Raw genomic sequence first — 19,231 nt, 5'->3', positions numbered from 1 at the left:
CAAGAATGTTAAGAGGACAAATTGAACTGCTCCACTGTTATGCAACTGCTTGTCGGGCCTCGGCGTGGGCCAATTGGACTCCCTTTCAGTTGGAGGATGAGTTCAGTTGGAGGATGAGTCCAGCCACCGGGTGAGCTAATGAGATAGGCATGAAATACAAGCAAAGAAATAAAGTTTAATGCTGCGGTTCGTTCACATATACATTTAGGTTTGTGTCAGTGAAAGGGTAAATTGTTTCCAAGTATTTAAAATACCATTGTATTTATTTAAACATATAATAATTGCAAATCTAAATATGCTTATGATCAGAAGCATGTGCACAAACATCTGTGTTTTATTTTCATGGCTGTTGGATTTACACTGTAAAGGTCGAAAAGTATCTGCATACAGTGGAGAGACCTTGAACCTATGGTGCAGCCAGACGTGTACAAAGCTTTGGAATTGACTCAAAGGTTTCACAAAAGACAAAATCCAATCCATAGTAAATCTGGTGTAAATTTTTTGCAAGAGTATTCCTGACAAGAAAAATATTAACTGCCTCCCTTCCTTCAGATCAGGGCAGAATACAACCTTTTCCAGATTCTTGGCTAGTAGCTGTAATTACTAGTAACCATTGCAGACTGTCTGAATAACAGTAAAAAAGATTTGCATTTATATAGCACTTTTCATTACCACTGGATATTAAATTGCTTTATAGCTGATTAAGTATTTTTGAAGTGTACTGCACATGCGCACAGCAAGCTGCCACAAACAGTAATGTGTTAATGACCAGATAATCTTTTTTGTGATGTTGATTGAGGGATAAATATTGGCCAGGACACTGGGGAGAACTTCTCTACTCTTCTTCAAAACAATGCCACGGGATCTTTTACATCTACCTGAGCAGACGGATGGAGCCTCAGTTTAATGCCTCATCCGAAAGACATGGATGTCTCCATGTGCAGCACTCCCTCAGTACAGCACTGGAGTGTAAGCTTTGATTTTCTGGTGTAGGACTGGAACCCAGATCCTTGTGACTCAGGCAAGAGTGCTACCAACTGAGCCATGGCTGACAAAACATGGGGCAGCTGACAGTAAAACTTTGCAAAATAAAAGCAGAAAATAGAGACACTCAGCAGATTAGGTGGCATCTGTGGAGAGAGAATGAAAGGTCAACAACTTGAAACGTTAACTTGGTTTCTCTCTCCACAGGTGCTGAGCGTATCCAACATTCTCCGTTTTCTTTTGGATTTGCAGCATCTGCAGTGTTTTCCTTTCATAAAACACACCTTTTTTAAACTGTGCTGGAATATAGTTGTATGGATGCCAGCAATGCTATAAGATCAGATGGTGAGTCACGGCAACCTATCAGCACTCCTGGCTGGCCTCCCACTTTCCACCCTCTATAAATTTGAGGTCATCCAAAACTCTGCTGCCCATCTCCTAACTCACACCAAATCCTGTTCACCTTTCACCCCTTGTGTTCGGTGTGTCACAATGGCCGCAGGCTTGGCAACGCCACAACTTTAAAATTATCATCCTTGTTTTCAAATCCCTCCATGGCCTTGCTCCTCATCATCTCTGTAATTTCCTGCAGCCCTACAACCCTCTTGGAATATCCATGGTCTGCTAATTCAGACTCTTGAATGTCCCTGATTTTAACCGCTCCACTATCAAAGGCTATGCCTTCAGCTGCCAGGACGCTAAAATCTGGAATTCCCTGCCTAGACCTCTCTGCCTCTCTCCTCTTTCCTCCTTTAAGATGTTCCTTAAAGCCTACCTCTGACCAAACCTTGGTCATCTATCCTATATCTTTATGTGGCTCGGTGTCAAACTTTGTTAACGATCCTATGAAGTGCCTTTGGGATGTTTCATGATATTAAAAGTGCTATACAAATGTAAGTTGTCTTTGTTGTTGATGCAAATAGTATACAAGCATATTGTTCAATGGGGAATAGTTATTGGGCAGCAATCAAGTGTGGAAACCCTGGGCTGGTTTCCCCCTGCCCAATACAGGGACACTTCCCCACTGAATTAACTAGGGGCAGATATTTTGCGAGGATAAGGTGGTACAACACATCAGTACACCAACACCCTGACTATGGAGTGAAGGGCTGTCAGCGTGTGTTTGTGATTCACTCACACAACCCATCAGAGCCAAGCTGCTAATCTCCTGGGTGTGAGGAGAAATTTGGCAGGCGAGGTTATTGGTTGTTGTGTTCCTCCTATTGGATGGATACAGAGGAGCAGGTTAATTTCTAACTCCCTTGGTGAAACGTTTGCTCAGGTAGATTGGTTGGGGTCCAAAAAAATTAGTTCTGAATCTGATTGTAAAATATATCGAATGGCAGCTTCCAACTCATCATTTTAGAAGCTGCTTCTGTCTGGGCAATTTACCAAAGGAAACAATGTTGTGAGTGAGAATGGAAGAGGTTTCCTGCACTCTGAAAAATCTTGGGGGGGAAACAAAATAGATACACAAATCAGACCATGTACAAATAACTGGCAGACCCCAATACATAATTCTGCTCCAGTACAGATCCATATTGGAGAAACTAAGATTGGTTGGAGATTATTGAATGCTAATATCAAAGATTTTTCAATGCAGATAACACTGAGAAAGTCAGAGAGGACATCCTGTGAATGAGACACTAAACTGAGATCCCTCTGGTGGTCCAGGTGAGCACTAAATAACCCATTGAGCTATTTAAGGGAGAGCAAATGATTCTGGCTCACCTTTCCCCTCCAACAATACCACCGAATCAAAATGGACATTCGTCTTTGGGACTTTGCTGCGTGCAAGCTGGCTGCCGTGTTTGACAACAGTTATGACATTTCATTGGCTATGCAGCAGGTTTGGGATGCCCTGGGAATTTGTTTAGTGCAATACCAGCCTGTCAGTGGTTAAATGACTAAAGGTGCCTAGTGCATTATAGACCAGATGAACTCTGGTCTGTGCTAAGTCAGCTGATTTCAGTTGAGGCTGCAGTACAAATCATGAAATGAAGTAATGCCCACTGTCCTGTGATGCCTGATGACCCACACATATCCAAGCTGCTAGCACTCTTGGCAGAGGCTGATGAATGAAGAAGCATCATGCTGGTCAGGCACTGTAGGACCGGTGTATGAAAGTACTCCAGAAATTTTGGAAGATGGGAGTGGAGTTGGGAGAAATCTGGAAACGAATAACCCCTGGGGTTAAAATCTAATATTTCAGTATTTTATAGAATAGTTTGTCCAGATAAATTCCCAATCTCAGCCATACTGCTAAGTGGAAGGAAGGGAGAGAGCTATCCAAGGAGTGCTTCTGGATATTTCCTTACATTGTCTCAGCTGAAGGTTGTGGAAAGTGTAGAGGCATGAGGCATAAAAATATTTTTAATTCAGAAATACATTTTAGTCATACTAAGTGACAGTGGGAAGATGATGGTGCAGTGGTAAAGTCACAGGACCAGTACTCTAGAGGCCCAGGCCAATGTTCTGGGGATGTGGGTTCAAATCTCACCATAACAGCTGGTGGAATTTAAATTCACTAATATATCCTGAAAACAAAACTACTCTCAGCAATGTTGATCATGACAACTATCATTGATTGTCATTAACCCATCTGGTTCACTTAAGGCCACCAGGGAAAGAAATCTGCTGTAATTACCTGGTCTGACCTACATGTGACTCTAGACCCACACCAATGTGGTTGACCCTTAACTGCTCCCAAAAGCCAATTATGGATAAGCAACAAATGCTGGCTTTGCCAGTGATGCCCACATCCCATGAAAAAATAAACTAGCATTCTATTACCAACGTAAACTGGAAGATTGAGAAATACTCAGTGCCTATGCATGTGTTCCCTCTGCTTTTATTAACCAACTCTGCTCCCACCCCCACATTCTCACACCCACCTCCCCAGCCTCCAGGTAAAAACTAGAAGGCAGAAAGCCGACCTGATTCTACTCACTCCACAGTGGATGCAGATTTTTAAAAATTTATTCTTTCATGAAATGTGGGCATCACTGACTAGGCCAGCATTTATTGACCATACCTAATTGCCCTTGAGAAGGCGGTGGTGAGCCACTTTCTTGAACCATTGCAGTCCAAGGATGTAAGTACACCTACAAGGCTGTTAGGAAGGGAGTTCCAGGATTTTGACCCAGAAGATAAAATATTGTGACTTTCTCCCTTTCATACCTCTTGGACCCACCAGATATAGGACACTCTCCCTCCTGGAAGTGAAAAGAAGTTGGGTACTTAATCCAAATCAGTTTGTGGTGACAATTTGGCTAGTTTTCTAGGACACATCTTGCTACTCCAGTAATATAGCTGGTTAAAACAGTACCTACCAGATATGGCCTGGGATCAAACCAAAGGTAGCTGATTTGACCTGCAGTTGGGGTAGGAGTGCAACAATTGGTCTAGCTCGGCCTGGATTAGGAAGCGGAACAGTACACAGGATTAATAATTGATCATTCTTAAGTGACCACTGGAGGGAAATGTTTCTTTGTAGATATTGAGTGAGGACAGGCTTGGGCTTGGTTCTGCTTTGTGCGAAGATGTATTGATACTCACTGTCCTCGATTACACATGAAGATTTAGAAAGGTATTGGAAGGACCTGGTGGAACTGAAACCACAGCAAGGAGCCAACCACCTTAGAGAAAAATTGACGAGAAAAGGACTTAGACCAATTTTTCTTTGAATATACGGAACAATAGGAGGCAATGGCATAGTGGTATTGTTGCTAGACTAGTAATCCAGAGACTCAGGGTAATGTTCTGGGGACTCAGGTTTGAATCCAACCGTGGCAAATGGTGGAATTTGAGTTCAATAACAATTTGGAATTAAAATGATGACTATGAAACCATTGTCAATTGTTGTATAAACTCATCTGGTTCACTAATGTCCTTTAGGGAAGGCTGCCCTTACCTGGTCTGGCCTGCATGTGACTCTAGACCTACAGCAATGTGGTTGACTCTTAAATACTCTCTGGACAAGGGCAATTTGGGATGGGCAATAAATGCTTGCCTAGACAGCAATGCCCACATCCTATGAATAAAAGAAAAATCAGATCTTCCTTTCACTTACTTTTGGATAGGGTGCATTCTTTGGTCTTCTGTTTTTTGTGCAAGGGGCTTTGTTATATTGAACCCACTTTAAGTTTTTAATTCCGGACTGAAACTTGAACCCACTGCTTTTGTAAGGAAGGGGTTAATCAGACTGTCTTAAAGCCTGCTAACGTTATACTGCTATTGATTTACCTTGATATTGTAGTAATAGTAACCTTTAACCTTCACCTGATAAGCAGGGAAGTTTAAGTCAATTGAAAGTAGTGCTGGGCTATTGATCCCAGGCTAACAAAGCATTTGTCATAGTCACTTTAGGGAACCTAACTAAAAGACAAGCTGCTGAATATTGATAAATATGGCTAAAGGAGTGGTGTGGGAAAGAGGGGTTCCATTTCATGGGGCACTGGCATCAGTATTGGAACAGAAGGGATCTGTACCGTTGGGACGGTCTCCACCTGAACTGATCTGGGACCAATGTTCTAGCGAAAAGGGTAAATAGGGTGGTCAATAGGACTTTAAACTAGAAAGTGGGGGGGAAGGGTAAAACTCCAAGAAGTATGACTAATGGGAAACAAAGCAGCAGGTTAGCGTGTGGGGGGGTGGATTCAACTTCATGGAAAATTATGAAAAATCTGAAAAGAAAGGAGAGCCCAGAAGAGGCTATTAAAGTCCCCAGAACACAAAATAGGACAGAGGGTTTGGAAAGGGCTAGGAATCTAACTTCAAGCACATCAGATAAAGGGACAACAATGAGAAAGGGGACAGGAAATACAGGACTGAAGGTGTTGTATCTGAATGCATGCAGTAAACAAAATAAGGTAAATGAGCTTGTGGCGCAGATTGAAATTGGCAGGTTTGATGTAGTGGGCATCACGGAGACATGGCTGCAAGGGGATCAGGGCTGGGAGCTAAATATCCAAGGATATACATCCTATTGAAAAGATAGGCAGGTTGGCATAGGAGGTGGGGTTGCTTTGTTAGTAAGAAATGAAATTAAATCGATAGCAAGAAATGACGTAGGGTCAGATGATGTAGAATCTGTGTGGGTAGAGTTGAGGAACTGCAAAGGTAAAAAAACCATAATGGAAGTTATGTACAGGCCTCCAAACAGTAGTCAGGATATGGGGCACAAGATACACCAGGAGATGGAAAAGGCATGTAAGAAAGGCAAGGTTACAGTGATCATGGGGGATTTTAATATGCAGGTAGACTGGGAAAATCAGGTTGGTAGTGGATCCCAAGAAAAGGAATTTGTAGAATGTCTACGAGATGGCTTTTTGGAGCAGCTTGTGGTGGAGCCCACAGGGAACAGGCAATTCTAGATTTAGTGATGTGTAATGAGGCAGATTTGATAAGGGAGCTTAAGGTGAAGGAACCCTTAGGAGGATGTGACCATAATATGATAGAATTCACCCTGCAATTTGAGAGGGAAAAGCTAGAATCAGATGTAACGGTATTACAGTTGAATAAAAGCAACTACAGAGGCATGAGGGAGGAGCTGGCCAGAATTGACTGGGAGATGAGCCTAGCAGGAAAGACAGTGGAACAGCAACGGCAGGAGTTTCTGGCAGTAACTTGGGAGACACAGCAAAAATTCATCCCTAGGAAGAAGAAGCATACTAAAGGGAGGACGAGGCAACCATGGCTGACAAGGGAAGTCAGGGACAGCATAAAAGCTAAAGAGAAAGCATACAATGCGGCGAAGAGCATTGGGAAACCAGGGGATTGGGAAGCCCACAAAGACCAACAGAGGACAACTAAAAAAGAAATAAGGAGGGAGAAGATTAAATATGAGGGTAAACTAGCCAGTAATATAAAAGAAAATTGCAAGAGTTTTTTTTAGATATATAAAGGGTAAGGTAGAGGCAAAAGTGGACATTGGGCCACTGAAAAATGACGCTGGAGAAGTAGTAGTGGGGAACAAAGAAATGGCGGAGGAACTGAATAGGTACTTTGTGTCAGTCTTCACTGTGGAAGACATGAGTAACATCCCCAAAGTTCAAGAGAGTCGGGGGGCAGAGGTGAGTATGGTGGCCATTACTAAGGAGAAGGTGCTAGGAAAACTGAAAGGTCTGAAGGTGGATAAATCACCTGGACCTGATGGATTACAGCCCAGAGTTCTGAAGGAGATAGCTGAAGAGATAGTGGAGGCGTTAGAGGTGATCTTTCAGGAATCACTGGAGTCAGGGAGGGTCCCAGAGGACTGGAAAATCACTAATGTAACCCCCCTGTTTAAGAAGGGAGTGAGGCAAAAGACGGGAAATTACAGGTCGGTGGTAAGATTTTAGAGTCCATTATTAAGGATGAGATTTCAGAATACTTGGAAGTGCATGGTAAAATTGGGCAAAGTCAGCATGGTTTCATCAAGGGGAGGTCATGCCTGACAAATCTGTTAGAATTCTTTGAGGAGGTAATGAGTAGGTTAGACAAAGGAGAGCCAATGGATGTTATCTACTTGGATGTCCAGAAGGCCTTTGACAAGGTGCCGCACAGGAGGCTGCTCAGTAAGATAAGAGCCCATGGTGTTAGAGGCAAGGTACTAGTATGGATAGAAGATTGGCTGTCTGGCAGGAGGCAGAGAGTAGGGATAAGGGGGTCCTTCTCAGGATGGCGGCCGGTGACTAGTGGAGTTCCGCAGGGGTCAGTGTTGGGACCACAACTTTTCACTTTATACATTAATGATCTAGATGAAGGAACTGAGGGCATTCTGGCTAAGTTTGCAGATTATACAAAGACAGGTGGAGGGACAGGTAGTATTGAGGAGGCTGGGAGGCTGCAGAAGGATTTGGACAGGTTAGGAGAATGGGCAAAGAAGTGGCAGATGGAATACAACGTGGGGAAATGTGAGGTCATGCACTTTGGTAGGAAGAATAGAGGCATAGACTATTTTCTAAATGGAGAGATAATTCAGAAATCTGGAGTGCAAAGGTACTTGGGAGTCCTATTCCAGGATTCTCTTAAGGTTAACTTGCAGGTTGAGTCGGTAGTTAGGAAGGCAAATGCAATGTTGGCATTTATTTCGAGAGGACTAGAATATAAAAGGGATGTGCTGCTGAGGCTTTATAAGGCTCTAGTCAGACAACATTTAGAATATTGTGAACAATTTTGGGCCCCATACCTCAGGAAGAATGTTCTGGCCTTGGAGAGGGTCCAGAGGAAGTTCACGAGAATGATCCCAAGAATGAAAGGATTAACATATGAGGAACGTTTGAGGACTCTGGGTCTATACTCGATGGAGGTTAGAAGGATGAGGGGGGATTTGATTGAAACTTACAGAATACTGAAAGGCCTGGATAGAGTGGACGTGGGGAAGATGTTTCCATTAGTAGGAGAGACTAGGACCCGAAGGCACAGCCTCAGAGTAAAGGGAAGACCTCTTAGAACAGAGATGAGGAGAAACTTCTTTAACCAGAGAGTGGTGAATCTATGGAATTCATTGCCACTGTAGGCTGTGGAGGCCAGGTCATTGAGTGTATTTAAGACAGAGAAAGATAGGTTCTTGATTGGTAAGGGGATCAAAGGTTACGGGGCGAAGGCGGGAGAATGGGGTTGAGAAACTTATCAGCCATGATTGAATGGCAGAGCAGACTCGATGGGCTGAATGGCCTAATTTCTGCTCCTATGTCTTATGGTCTTATATATTTAATCAGTTGATAAAAGGCACAGAAAAATACTTACCTGGCAGGGAAGTGACCATGATCATGCTTCTGCGTGTGTGTAAGTGTTGTTTTTGTAGGTATCTTTTCTTTTACTGGGGGTTTTCAGTAAAGGCTTTTGCCTTTTTGCCCTTTGGTATTGGAAGCTCTTCTGTGGTTCTTTGTTCTCCTTTGAAGGGGCTTCAGTGCCTAACATCGGGAAATTAAAGAGGTGATGGCTGAACCAGTCGAGCCCCAAACCAGGGGGCACATAACACCGTTAGGGTGGCAGTAAAAGACAGCGAAAGAGGTACACCCATTGACCATGTCTTCTTCATTAAGAAAATCTTGTGGATTTGAAGCAGCAGAGATCTACTGTCTGCAGGACTTCCCCAGCGCTGGATACTTCAATGTGACTTTCAAGAATGTTGCTACCTGCGTCCAAGTTCCTGAAGGTGTTCAAGGAGAAGAGAGACCAACCGCAGATGAGGATCCTGACGGTGGAGCCACTCTTTGCTCTGTCATTGCAAAGGGACCATGTGATGACTGTGCACCTTTACAAACCCCATCTTCCTATCACCGAAGTGCGCACCTTTCTCCCCAGGTACGTCAACAAGGTTGGGAACTGCACTGAGGTCAAAGATGCCTTTGGGATTTGGACCAGCAAACGCCAGGTCAAGGTCACACTCAAGAAGGATGGTAAAGGAGCAATCATCCATCCTTCTTCCAGCTTTGCTATTGGGGGAAGTTGTGGCTACCTTCTCTACACTGGGCAGCCCAAACTTTGTTGTTCATGTGGCAAATCTGGTCATGTGGCGGCCAACTGCAGCGCCGTCCTCTGCAAGAATTGCAAGCAGGAAGGCCACCAGATAAAGGACTACAAACAGACTAAGTGCTGCAACCTGTGTGGCGAGGTAGGCCACCTCTACAAGACCTGCCACAAACACTGCCTCACCTATGCACAGGTGGCCGAAACCAACGAGATGCAAGCAGACAAAATGGTAAGTGTCACTACTGCCAAGGACACTTGCAAACCTCCACCCATCATGGCCTCCAGTGAGCACAATGGGACAAAGGAGGAGACAGAGAGAGACAAGAGGAAGGAGAAGATTGAGGTAGCAGACGGCCAAGCAACTGCACCCTTTGCCGAACCTCCCACTCCTCAGCAGAGCGAATCAATGGAGGAAGATCAACTGGGGGATTGGCAGCTGGTGAAGAGAACCAAAAAGAAGAAGAGGCTGAGAAGGGACCAAGCCACTTCCCAGATGAGTGGCAAGAGGCAACTCCCATCTGACTCAAATGACAAGGGCTGTTGCTCTTAGGATGAAGAAGGGCAAAAGCAGCACCTACAGAAGAAACAGTAAGGGTCGAGGGGAGCTGGAGGTAGAGACAACCGAGTTCCAGAACATTGGAGACAATGAAGGGGCCAGCACACCCCAACTTCAGCCTCAACTGGAAGAGGCTAGCGCACCCCAGCCCCAGGAAGCTGGGAGCAGTGAGGTGTTCAGCGCACCCCAGCTCCAGGAAGCCGGGATTGGAGAGACTTCACCAACAGAGAACAAATCAAACCTCATTCCTTGCACAAATTCCCCAATGCCATCAATCTCCAATGGGGAGGTTCAGGACAGTTTGCTCAGCCCATCCAAAATGAGACAATTTGCGAACACGATGGGTATGCAGGAGCAGACCAAAGGTCTGGAATTCTCAAAGACAACAGGTCTGTTAAGTGCCATAATGCTTTAAAAATGGGGTTAAAAATTGTATCACTAACGTGCGTAGCATTAAATCTACTACACGATGTGTTAGAACCTTGGATTACCTTGCCAAGGTCAAAGCTGACCTGTTGTTTCTGCAGGAATGTGCGATACCGCATCTCAGCTCCTATAGGCAATGGTCACAAAGGTGGTCCCATGGGCCATCGATCTGGTCGGGAGGAAATGACTCATGTTCCTCTGGCCGTCTGTATTCTGCTGCATGGAGAAAACTTCACCATATCTGAGGTTAAGGAAGTGGTGGGCGGGCACCTCCTCGCTCGAGTTAATTAACGTGTATGCCCCAGCTCAAAACATCAAGTGGCTGGCAGTCCTTCAGCAGCTCCCTGCTGCTGGCGACCTCCAGGCCGGTCATTCTGGGCGGTGACTTCAACTGAATCATCGATGCAGCTGGATGATCCGGCAGGGCCGACAGCAGATTGACGCTATGTCCAGACTCCTGGTGGAAACAGTAAAGGATGCCAAGCTGCACGACATCTTCAGCAACCTGCAGATGAAGTGCAGAGGACACCTAGGCACCTATCTAGGTGTCTATACACTTAGATTGACCAGGTGTATTTAGTACCTGCAGACTAGATACACCTGGTCGCAGCCAGACGGGTTAATCTGTTCCAGGATAGGCTTCCTGTTTGTGTCCCGTGCGTTCGCAGTCAGATCCACCGACATCAAGCCGGTGTTCTTCTCTGACCACTGCCTCCTACTGGCTGACTTTCACTTACAGGAAGACCAGAGGGTTAGCCATGGAAGCTGAACTTGCAACTGTTGACCCCAGAGAACATTGAAGAACTCAAGAGGGATTACAAAGTTTGGAGAACCGTGAAGCCCCTCTTTGAGTCCCTGACACACTGATGGGAAGTGATCAAGTAGAACATCAAGAAGTTTTTCATCCTCAAAGGTGTCCAGAAGGCTAGAAAGGAACAGAGGGAAATGTCCCAACTCCAGAAAACATGCAGAACCTGCTCCAGCTGCAGTCAATGGGGCGCGATGTCAAGGAGGAACTCCAAGAGGTGAAGAGCCAGCAAGCCTTGCTCTTTGCCTAGGAGACCTCCAGGATCATCTTCCATTCCAGAGTCCATTCTGTGCAGCATGATGAGACGTGCTCATGTTTCTTCTTCCAAAAGGTACACAGAGAGAGCTCTGTGATCAGCAGCCTGAAGGAAGAAGACGGCTCAGTAAAGTCATCACAGTCTTACATTTTGAGGGTCAGCAAATCCTTTTATGCCAGATTGTATGACGTGAAGCCCACAGACAGCACAGCCTCCCAGTCCTTCCTGTCCTCTATCACGGAGGTCTTAGATGACAGTACAAACCGCTAACTCCTGACGAACTGACTAAGGCCCTTGAGTCCTTCAAGAAGAGTAAAACTCCCGGAAGTGACGGCTTACCAGCTGAGTTGCATTTGGCTCTGTGGGACTGGATTGGCCCAGACCTGCTAGAAGTGTACGAGAGTATGCTTTTGGCCAGCAGCATGTCAAAGTCCATGAGGAAAGGCGTCATCATCCTCATCCACAAGTGGAAGTGGGAAAAGGGAGAAAATTAGAAATTGGCAACCCATCTCACTGTTGAATGTGGACTATAAGATTCTGTCCAAGGTCATCGCCAATCGGGTCAAGTCCGCTCTGGAATTGGTGATACACCCTGACCAGACCTGCGCTGTGCCCGGCAGGAAGATCTCTGACAGCCTCACGCAACTGAGGGATACGATTGCCTATGTACAGGACAGGGGTGTGGACACCTGCCTCATCAGCCTGAACCAGGAGAAGGTCTTTAACAGAATATTGCACACCTACATAGTGGATGTGCTCTCCAAAATGGGATTTGGCGAGGGAATCTGCACTGGATCCAACTACTCTACAGAAACATCTGTAGCGCAGTTTCAATCAATGGGTGGAAATCAGAAAGCTTTCCAATTAAATCTGGAGTCAGGCAGAGCTGCCCTCTCTCCTGTCCTTTTTGTGTGTTACATAGAACCCTTTGCTGAGTCCATCAGGAAGAATCCAGACATAAGAGCAGTGACGATCGCAGGCAGTGGAGGCACTCAGGTCCTCCTGAGTGCCCAGAAGGCACTTCCTTGCACATGGACAATGTTGTCATCTTCTGCTCAGATCTGCTATCATTATGCAGACTGATCAACATCTGCGACCAGTTCGAACTGGCCTCAGGAGCCAAGGTAAATTGTGGCAAGAGCAAGGCCATGTTCTTTGGGAACTGGGCTGTCTGATCCTTTATCCCCTTCACCGTGAGATCAGACCGCCTGAAGGTGCTGGGGATATGGTTTGGGGGGACCAGGACGTGCGTTAGAAACTGGAAGTTACAAGTGACTCTGGTAAAAAGAAAACTTGGCATGTGGGAGCAATGCTCCCTCTCCATTGTGGGTAAGAACCTGGTCATCAGGTGTGAGGCACTCTCGGTGTTGCTGTAGGTCTGGTTGCAGGTCTGGTCCATTCCCCACCCCTGTGCGGTGGTGATCACCCAGCCATCTTTCATTTTATCTGGAGGTCGAAAATGAATGTACAAACCTCTAGATAAAGGGGAAAAAAAATGCCCAACATCGCCCTCATCCTAATGGCCACCTTTGTGTGCGGCTGCATCAAGCTGTGTGTAGATCCTCATATGCAAACACCAAGTGTCACTATATGCTGAGGTTCTACCTATCCCTTGTGTTGCGAAGGATGGGTCTGGCCCCGCTGCCGCGGAACACTCCAAGTAGTTGGATCATGCTGTACCACCTGCCCCTCGTGGAAAAATTTATGCACAGAAACACCTTTGACTACAAGTCCAACAGGCAGTGGTCGGCACATATCGTCCTGGAGGCCCTGAGGGAAAAGGACATGGTGGATCCTGTTGGATGGTTCCCTGAGCAGACTGTCAAAGTCATTTGGCAGAATACCTCATCGCCAGAACTTTCCAACAAGCACCAAGACGTAGCTTGGCTGGTGGTGAGAAAGGCCCTCCGTCAGATCCTTCCAACACGCCAGGAGCCTCACCCCCTCCGCACATTGCCCTCGAGGTGGCTGTGGTGGGGATGAGACTGTTGTTCACCTCCTTGTGGAATGTGCCTTTGCAAACAAGGTTTGGAGAGAGATGCAGTGGTTTTTGTCGAGGTTTGTCCCGAGCAGTTCTGTGACATGGGGACTCTGTGCTCTACGGGCTGTTCCCAAGCACACACACCAAGACAAACATCAACTGCAGCTGGAGGATTATCAACTCGGTGAAAGGTGCTCTTTGTACTTCCCCAAACTTGTTGGTCTTCCAGTGCAAAGAGTTGTCCCGATCAAGTGTTGCAGATTGGCAGATTCCAAGGTCCAGGACTACATGCTGAGGGATGCACTAAAGCTTGGGGCAGCCAATGCAAAGGCACAATGTGGAAAGGTGGTTGTCTAAGTCCATTCTGCCATAGTGCACCGAGGGGCTGGGAATTGTATAGACCCCTCAGGCTGTATGACTCACATTGAATGTATGCAGCGCATACTACACTTATCACAAATGTATTGAAGCATCTCAGAGTGCAACATGATCTATGTAGATAACTTAAATAGCATTGCACTCTCTGACTATCTGTAATGACCATGTTGAAATGTCTGTAATGTTCATTGATTGTATTGAAGCACCTCGTGATCTATGTGGAAAACTTGAATGTGATTGCACTTTTTGTGATGGCCACTTTGAAATGTTTTGTGACATCCTTTCAGATATTTTCTGAAGAAAGTATATTTTTCAAAAAAAAACACAGGAAAAGCAGTTGATTCTGCAGAAGGAAACATCTGGATATCTATAACAAAAACAAAAATACCTGGAAAAACTCAGCAGGTCTGGCAGCATCTGCGGAGAGGGACACAGTTAACGTTTCGAGTGTGAATGACCCTTCAACAGAACTAAGTAAAAATAAAAGAGAGGTGAAATATAAGCTGTTTTAAGGGGAGGGTGGGACAAGTAGAGCTGGATAGAGGGCCAGTGATAGGTGGAGATAACCAAAAGATGTCACAGACAAAAGGACAAAGTGGTGATATTATCTAAGGAATGTGCTAATTAAGGGTAGAAAGCAGGACAAGCAAGGTACAGATAGCCCTAGTGGGGGTGGGTGGGGTGAAGGAATGGAAAAAGGCTAAAAGGTAGAGATAAAACAATGGATGGAAATACATTTAAAATAATGGAAATAGGTGGGAAAAGAAAAATCTATATAAATTATTGGAAAAAAAAGGGGGGCGATTGGAAAGGGGGTGGGGATGGAGGAGAGAGTTCATGGTCTAAAATTGTTGAACTCAATATTTTGCTTTTACCTGGATATCTATAATCCTTTTTAACTGGGGTTTCAGTAGAAAGAGATTGACTGGTACAGAGTGCTGCCAAATGAAATACAGAGTTTTAATTAAAGTTTCACTTGGTGGAATAGCAAATATGGGATACAAAGTAAGGGAATTGTACTTGTCTATGAAAAAAAAAGTACAAAAAAAGCTAAATCAATGAAATTCTGACGTAGGGTTTCATTTTTATAATTATGTAAGTCAGAATTGTGCAGATGGAGTAAGAGAAATATATACACATTGGCTGCTTGTAATAAATATCCATAAAGGCCTAAGATACTAAGCTCAGACTATTCAACATATTTCAGTCTTTCAACTAAACCAGTAAAGTTTTGTTGTATGTGCCATCTTTTAAGTGTATCTTTAAATGCTACTGTACATGTGCTGTATATTTAATAAATCTATGAAGCTTGATTTTCAATATTTAGAACCTTATTGATTTCGGGAGTAAATTATAAATAAAAATGACAGTCCTAACACTTTCAGAATCACTGAAAAATGAGACTTGCTGTCTCAGCTTTTTGTCTTTCCTTGACGTGCTATTTGAGAAATCTGCCAATAGGTTCTTGACTACTGTCTTCCCCAAGCCGATCTTCACTGGTCAATACACAAATTGGGATTCCTACAGCTTTATGCGCTATAAGATTGGCCTTATCAACAATCTCATAAATAGGGCCCAAGCCATTTGCTCACCATGCAAGCTTGATGCTGAACTATGGCACATCAACATCATCTTACAGGACAATGGCTACCCTAATCAGGTCATTGCTCAGTATATATCACGCAAACTCATTAATGGACCTAAGGTGGCCACTTTTAGTCCTGAGGTAGCCCAGTCTACCTCAGATTACCCTGGAAGATTAAGGTATCTGAAGAATTTGAGCAACAGGTGAAGTTAGCTGTTGCACGCTGTTACTATGCATTAGCAATGCGAGTGGTGTTCTCCACTAACAGAATGCTACCATCAAGCCAAAAAGATGTCCTGTCTATCACACAAATGAGCAATGTGTATATGAATTTCAGTGCTGGTGTGATGCCAGATATAAAGGCCATACATCCCAACAACTGGCAGGTCATATCAAATAACAAGTACATTCAGCTATTCACAACAGACAAAGTACTGGCATACGCAGCCAGCCCGTGCTTATAAAACTCAGAACATAGTGTCCAACGTTAGATGTGATTCCACGATTGGACAACACTTGCTAAACAATCCTGATTGTGCTAAGAATTACACTGAAAAATAATTTAAGATAATCAGTTGAGCTTGCAGCGAGGTTCACTTACGCATGCTAGAGGTCACATATATTCACACACAGGGCCTTGTCCTTTGCAGACAGAAGGAGCATGTGCACACATTGCGCCTTTTTCAACTAAATAAAAGCTTGGGGGACAGTCATTCCCTGGTTCATTCCCCATGGCAATGCCTTGACCAATCAGAGTCGACCTGTCTTGTTTGAATTTGAAGAAAAGCTTAGCAGTTAAATGTTTCTTGCTGCATTCTCCATGAGTCCACTCGCCAACCAATCAGCACTCTTTCTTCATGCAGTATAAATTGTTGTTCCCTTTACTATTGGTAATCTTGTGATCTGTCCTGAGGAATGCAAGATGAAACGCTTCGACAATATGTCTCTTTTTTCAGCAATAATCAAGTCCTGTACTATCAAATGACTACTTCCACAATTGTATGCAGTCATCCTTTGACTTACTTGTACTGCAATTTGTTGTTATTTCTACCAAACTAATTTCTTATTATTTATTTTACCCCAAATCTTTCTGTGGGAGGTCTTGTGACATAGCGGGTAGCATTCTTACCTCTGGGCCAGAAGTTCTGTGTTTGAGTTCCACTTCAGGACTTGATTGTCATGGAAGATGCATTCATATTGTGGCCAAATAGGTTGGTTATCATTCTGTAAATCCTTCCAATACACCTGGCAGTAGGAGCGGGAGAATTTTCTGGTTAGTTATGTCTTAGAAGGCACCAGCAAACCATTGTAGTACTTTGCCAAGCATCGTCATGGACTAATCCAATGGAAGTCCATGATTGCCAATACCCTCTTCAGGCGTGGTACCTGAAGGAGGAGAACATCGCTCTGCCTCTCTGACTCTCAGTCTACCTTTAATAAACTCCTTAATACCTACCTTTTTGACTAAGTTTATGTTCACCGGTCCTAATATCTCCTTGTGTGGTTCAGTATCCAGTTTGTTTGATCCTGTGAAGCACCTTGGGACATTTTACTATCTGAAAGGCATTATATAAATGCAAGTTGTTAGTCTGAACTGGCGAAAGGTGGTGAAATAGCTCAGGATAAAGTTGAGAAATCTAGAATTTTAGCCGACTCGTGCTCAACATGTAAAATCCTGTGGAGCAGCAATCAACAGGCCAAATATTGAACTATTTAGCTAAAAAAAAGGCATTCATGAAAAAAGACAGCCTTGGTTTTACTCTGCATCTTTTAGAACCTCAGGACATCCTGAAGCGCTTTATAGCCAATGAAGTAATTTTGAAGTATTGTTTGCAGCTAGATAATACCATAAAATGATAAGAAGTAGGAGCAGAAGTAGGCCATTTGGCCCGTTGAGTCTGCTCCTCCATTCAATGAGATCATGGCTGATCTGATAATCCTCAGCTCTACTTTTCTGCCTTTTCCCCATAACCCTTGATTCTCTTACTGATTAAAAATCTGTCCATCTCAGCTTTGAATATACTTAACAACCAGCCTCTACAGCCCTCTGTGGTAAAGTATTCCACAGATTAACTACCCACTGAGAGAAGAAATTCCTCCTCATCTCTGTCTTAAACGGGGGACCCTTTCCTCTGAAATTATACCTTCTGGTTCTAGACTCTCCCATAAGGGAAAACAATTTCTCAGCATCTATTCTGTCAAGTCCCCTAAGAATCTTATATGTTTCAATAAGGTTGCCTCTCATTCTTCTAAACTCCAATGAGTACAGGTCCAACCTACTCAACCTCTACTCATAAGAAAATCCCTCCATACCGGAATCAACCAAGTGAAACTTCTCTGGATTGCCTCCAATGCCAGTACACCTTTCCTTAGATAAGGGGACCAAATCTGTTCACAGGATTCTGGGTGTGGTCTAACTAGTGCCTTGTATAGTTTTAGCAAGACTTCCCTATTTTTATACTCCATTCCCTTTGAAATAAAGGCCAACATTCCAGTTGCCTTCCCTATTACCTGCTGAACTTGTATGTTAGCTTTTTGGGATTCATGTACAAGGACCCCCAAATCCCTCTGTGCTGCAGCTTTCTGCAGTCTTTCTCCATTTAATATTCAGCACTACTATTCCTCCTGCCAAAGTGCATAACCTCACGTTTTCCCACAGTACATTCCATCTGCCAAGTTTTTGCCCTCTCACTTAACCTGTCTATATCCCTCTGTAGGCTCTTTGTGTCATCCTCACTACTTGCCTTCCCACCTATTTTTTGTCATGTGCAAACTTGGCGACAGCACATTAATTTCCCTCATCCAAGTCATTAATATATATTGTAAATAATTGAAGACCTGACACTGATCCATGTGGCATTCCACTAGTTGCCATCCTGAAAATGTCCCCCTTATTCCAACTCTCTGTCTTCTATTAGTTAGCCAATCCATGCTAATATACTACCCCCAACACCATGAGCTCTTATCTTATGAAATAGCCTTATGTGCAGTACCTTATCAAACACCTTTTAGAAATCTAAATATATTACAGCTACTGGTTCCCCTTTATCCTACATGCTACCCTTTCAAAGAATTCTAATAAATTTGTCAGGCATGATTTCCCCTTCATGAAGCCATGCTGACTCTGCTTGATTATATTATGCATTTCTAAATGGTCTACTACTAAATCCTTTATAATGAACTCTAACATTTTCCCAATGATGGATGTTAAGCTAACTGGCCTATAGTTACCTGGTTTTGTCTCCCTCCCTTTTTGAATAAGGGTGTTACATTGGCAATTTTCCAATCCTCTGGGACTTTTCCAGAATCTAAGGATTCTTGGAAGATGACCGACATTGCATCCACTATCCCTGTGGCTATTTCCTTTAATATCCTAGGATGCAACCCATCAGATCCAAGGGACTTATTGGCTTTTAGCCCCATTAGTTTCCTTAGTACTTTTGCTCTAGTGATAGTTATAGCATTTATTTCCTCTCCCACCACCCCCCCACTATTTTAGCCCTTGATTATTTAGTATTTTTTTTGGAATGCTATTAGTGTCTTCCACCATGAAGACTGATGCAAAATATTTATTCAACTCCTCTGCTATTTCCTTGTTCCCCATTATTATTTCCCCAGCTTCATTCTCTAAGGGTCTTATGTTCACTTTGGTCTCCTCTTCCTTTTTATATATTTAAAGAAGCTCTTACTGTCTGTTTTTATATTATTTGCTAGTTTATCCTCAAAGTTTATTTTCCTCCTTTTTTTTATTTTGTCATCTTCTGTTGGTTTCTAAAACTTTCCCAATCCTCTGGCTT

The sequence above is a fragment of the Carcharodon carcharias genome, chromosome 10 (genome assembly GCF_017639515.1).
Source record: "Carcharodon carcharias isolate sCarCar2 chromosome 10, sCarCar2.pri, whole genome shotgun sequence".
Taxonomy (NCBI): Eukaryota; Metazoa; Chordata; class Chondrichthyes; order Lamniformes; family Lamnidae; genus Carcharodon; species Carcharodon carcharias.
Note: the sequence above shows the minus strand (reverse complement) of the source record.